This window comes from Mytilus trossulus, chromosome 5 (genome assembly GCF_036588685.1).
Source record: "Mytilus trossulus isolate FHL-02 chromosome 5, PNRI_Mtr1.1.1.hap1, whole genome shotgun sequence".
Classification (NCBI taxonomy): domain Eukaryota; kingdom Metazoa; phylum Mollusca; class Bivalvia; order Mytilida; family Mytilidae; genus Mytilus; species Mytilus trossulus.
Genome location: NC_086377.1, coordinates 62,448,346 through 62,453,535, shown reverse-complemented (window position 1 = coordinate 62,453,535; position 5,190 = coordinate 62,448,346). Strand labels below are relative to the sequence as shown.

The following is a 5,190-nucleotide window of genomic DNA, read 5'->3' as shown; positions in this document are numbered from 1 at the left end:
TGTCTGGTTCAACTCGGACAGGGAAATAGTATTGAAAGTGCATTTGGTTTTATTTCAGGATGGTGGTAAATGGTTACATTCGTACAACAGGTTTTGCCATTATATTTAACGTGCACTTGTGAAAAAGGTTCGTTATTCTCCGTGTTTAGTGAAATAGTTAAAAAGATCAATATGCAAGACAATTTTGATTGTTCGTTCATCGTGAAATATAAATTTTATTTCGCTTTCTTCCGTGCAGATACCCCCTTTAGGTCCCTCTTTCATGCTAGTCATTTACTAAACGACTAGGTTCCGCAATTCATCTGAAATATTAAACAATGATATGGATATGATGTTATGGAAGCTTTTGTGTAAGGGATCCATGTGTTTACATAAAAAGATCACATAAGTGCACATAAATCGTTTACGTCATCACATGCATTATTTAGTTAATGGATCAATTTACTTGTACAAAAGCGACACTTTTACAAAATCTGCATCATACTTAATTCTTTGACTTTCGAGACACATGCGTTTATTATTGCATAAAAAAAGTGAAAGGATATTGAGAAAAAATGAATGTGTGATATATATAAGCATCGCATTATACGTCATTTAAATGTGTTTGTCATTTGCGTAAAACGTCATTAAACATTGAAAGCACAAGTTATCGACTGCCATATTTTTATGTTCTCGTTAAGTGACAGTAACTTCTTTTAAGTTTTAATTAAAAGGACAGGAGTTATAGTTAAAGTACTTGAACGAAAAATCAAGAAAGAGCGACATGAAAATGGGAGTGTCAAAAGCGATATTCCTATTTATTACTTTATCAACATTTCAAGCATACTACGGACAAAATTGTGCAATTGAACGAAAAGTAATCAACAATACAGTTGAAGGAAAACAGTGGACACCATTTTATAACTTTGTATTCTCTCGGACCACAAGCATGTCTTAACGAGTGTATTAGACGAGCGGACTGTGTGTTCTTCAACTTCAAATGGGAGTCGCGATTGTGTGAACTTTGCTACAATACAACGGAATCGATCGAAAATTCTGCCACCGGTTACTTCTTTAAGGATATTACTACAGAGAGAGGCGTAAGTTTGCTTTTGGTTTCATTGAATTATTACTTTTAAAATTTTAAGGTGGTACCCAACACTTTCACTAAAATTAATTTGGCTCGTTTGATTTTCATAAAATTTTGTCAAAGTATTTTCTTTGACTCTTTAACAAAAATATCAAAAATTTTGAACCAACCGTTTTGTCAGAAAAATTACACTGGTTATATAGCAGTTTGACAAATACCAATTTTGAGCATTGAGAAGCTTAATATTCCCTTTACAACACAACGTAATTAAAACATTTAGCTGACTTTACAGAGTTATCTCCCTGTAGTGTTAGGTACCACCTTAAGAATATACTTACGTTGCAAGGCAACACAATTTGCCCCAACGCTTATTTCCTTCTTATATAAGTCTTCATTAGCTCATAACAGGAAATTTACCCCAACTAAAGCAGATAAATATTTAATTAAATATTTGAGACCAAATTAAATCAACGCAAATATAAGGTAAAAGTCCGAATTAGCCTTCTCCCGCCATTAAAAAAAATTAAATATCTCAAAAAGAAGGTCCATAACCTATCAATATTTTTATCTCATGTTGTCCCTTTACTGATACTCTTCTGGCTAACACTATCAATTTTAAATTGTAGATATTTTGAGTTTCATCTTTAAGAATGATTTAAGTTCCCAACAAAAAGTCGTTAATACGATAGATAAATAAGTTTCACTTTTCGCCGCGTAGGAATATGATCGGTAAGGTCCTTATATGGCCCTCTTTTTTAGCTTAAATTTCAAATTATGAGTTATTGATCAATATCACAATGAATCATAGTTTATATAGAGACGAGATAGGAAATAAGCCCTTTTGTTGAAAATTTACGTTCCTGCATTTCATTTATGACGTCACAAACAGTACTTATTTTGATTGTCCATGAAAAAGTCAATGAAAATGGGTAAATATCCATCGATTTTTGGACAGGGAAAAAAAGAGCGCATACATCGACAACAAACATCTTTTAAAATAAGGTTTGAGAATACTATTACATTATACATATCTACCTTGAATATTTAGTTTGTCGACGCCTGCGCGCCATGTTTCCTGACCATAAATTTCGTTAAAATTCAGCCGATTGTGTAAAATTTTGCCAAAATCACTCATCTTGACCTGTTTAGAATGTAAAACAACTCAACGTTTTATAATAAAACTTTGACAAAAATAGTTCTATTTAACTTTCTCATATGTCTTAAAGTCAACTTAAACATTTTCATTTCCTTATATTGAACTTTATAATGGGGTTCAAATATGGCCCTTATCGAACTTACTCCTTTGAATATTGTTAATTCATTGGAAAAGACAGAAAGTAAAAGTAGGCACTAATACAGTGTACATATGATTTGAGAATAAACGGGACACAACCGTAACAAACCCATAATCCACGAATATTGTTTGTAATTTTGACGTTTTGATTTCATGGCCATAATAATTTTAGGCTTATTTTCGGGAATTGTTGTTTAATTTTGACGCACGCACTTTTTTAATACACTTCTGAGATATTAAAAATGCAACTTAAACGTCGAGAAAATGCTAGACGACGCCATTACATGAGAAAAAAGGAAAAGTCCACAACAAGGTAAACACGCCATTGCCGTACAAAGAGACACAATTCCGTAATAAAAATCAGACAGTAGTATTGCCCTAGAAAAACGACAAAATAAGATACACCATATTGCCCGTAGAATTAAAAGACAAAAGACCGCCAAAATCAGACAACACCAATGTTCGTAGAAAGTCCATCAAAAGAAGAGACAAGGAAATTGATGTAGAATAAAATTTTAAAGAATGTACCAAAAGAGCATGCAACAACATTGCCAGTAGAAACAGATAAGGGTCCAACAAAAGCACAGACGACATAATTACCAGTAGAAAAAACATTGGCACTATAAATATGCTTACAAATGCGACCAAAAGAAAATTATATTTTTTTAAATGACGGGTAAAAAATATAAATTCCGAGAAGGCAAACACTTTTCGAAAAGTTTAAATATGAATGTTACCAAGATAATTTTTTTATTTTAGGGACAAAACGATCCATGCGCAGGAACTATCTGCTCCTCTGGTAAAATATGTATTGTTTTATACAACAAGAAGACATTGTGTATAGTAGGTAAGTATAAAATAGAGAAGTTCCGAAATAACTGTGTCATTGAAAAATCCTAATTTCTTAAACGTTAATGAAATAGAATTTCGTACGTTTAACAGCATAATTTTCATCGTTTTTCAGTTTAAATCACTTCTGTCTCATTTGGTTGTTGGCTCATTGACGTGAATCAACACATAATCTCATTATAAACTTGAGAGCGTTAAATGAATAGATACAATTTGCCGTTAACGAATATAATGTCATCTGTGAAATATATATCTAAAAGTGTTCACCAAATCGTTCTTATTGGCTTACACCGTACAATAAAAAAAGAATTCAACAAGTGACGTGACGCTATTTTATTTTAGGATTACATACAACGGAAGACTCAACAATCATTTAGATTCTTAAACAGTGAATTATCTCGTCAGGAATTGATTTACACGTATTCGTATTCCTATTGTCTCTTGGAAAGTTGTCGAAATATACAGTTCCTGTCTTAAAATAAAAGGTTCTAGGGACATACTATTGTTTTTAATTGTTAGGTAGTGACAATTACTTATTCATGGAAGGAGAATTTAAAGAAAAGAATATTCTGGTCTAGTCTGGTAATATGGCAAGTAAAAAAATATGCAAATATCAAAATGAATATTTTGTACAACGTACATCAAGCAGAATAACGCAGAATACAGTTGTGTAGAAGAAAATGCACTATAGTAAATACACATACTTTAATAGCGATTTGTCGTGCGAAGTAAATAAGTGGTATTAGAAAAAAACGAAAACATTTCTGGAAAAGGGAGCCTCAAAATTCGACCCTCTAAAAATGAAATGGTCGGGATGCATTGAAAAGTGAGATATTTTAATACATTTTGTTTTCTTTTACAGACGGTTGACAATCGTCGGCAGTACAGATTTTTCTACTATTTTCTGGAATAGATAACTCTTAAAAATCAGCCGAACGTTTTAATTATAAACTTTTATTGGAGAGAAATGAATCTTCTCAATGATCAAAATTAGATTTTGACAAACTGCTATAAATGTATCTTATTCAATTATTAATGGAAATCTTGTGGTTAAAATTTCTTCAAAAGGTTATGTACCAATCAAAGGGTCAAATATAAAAAAAGAAGATGTGGTACAATTGCTAATGAGATAACTGTCCACAAGAGACCAAAATGACACAGACATTAAAACCCTATAGTACTGGTAAATCATTAAACCAGGGATGTCGTTTTCATAAATTACTTTAAACCTTTTACTAAATTCTTCTATATATATACAGATTTGGTTTTGAAGTTGATCGTACCTGTAGAAAACATATTTTAAACGGGATAGCACATCCTCATTTTTACGGAAATGTTGTTAACCGTGCTCGAAAATTTACACATGATCCATGTAAACTTATCGGTCCTTTTGATAAACTTATTCTTAAAGGTTACATATTCAACACTGTAATGAGATCTGTGAATAATGTTTTTATAGGTATAGATATTGTTATAAGTAAATTAAAAGCTAACTTAATATTACTAGTATGTTATATACAAATTCATATTCATGGATCTACAATCTGTCGATACCTGTAACTTGGCAGTGCACAATGTCATGTTTTCGCTGGCCATTTATGACGTCTTTACACTAAATTCATTTGATGATGGATGTGTACGGATTGATAGTTTAGTCTTAGATGCATTTTTGTTTAATTAGTTGTAGTGGCTTGGAACTAGCTGTCAAATAACTGCGAGTACTCTCAGATCTGTTCATTTTGTCTATTTGTGTCGGGATGAATGAGTACCCGGCCACGTCCACTTGTATTTTTGTCCAACTGATGAGTTAAGCCCTTTTCAACTAATTTTTATAGATCTTTCTTTTGTTGTACTGTTATACCACTGTCCCAGGTTAGGGGAGAATTCAAAACCCGCTCATGTGTTAAACCCCACCACATTATTAATGTAATTGCCGGTCCCAAATCAGGAGCCTGTAATTCAGTGGTTGTCGTTTGTT

At 32.2% G+C, this 5,190-nt stretch overlaps 1 long non-coding RNA gene across 1 annotated transcript; it reads left to right on the top strand.

Moving 5' to 3' along the window:
• Window positions 1-500: 500 nt before the first annotated feature.
• On the top strand, window positions 501-4,715 carry LOC134719788 (uncharacterized). Its single transcript, XR_010107701.1, has 3 exons — window positions 501-1,079; window positions 3,123-3,210; window positions 4,075-4,715. It is a non-coding gene; the product is annotated as an uncharacterized LOC134719788 (long non-coding RNA).
• Window positions 4,716-5,190: the final 475 nt, after the last annotated feature.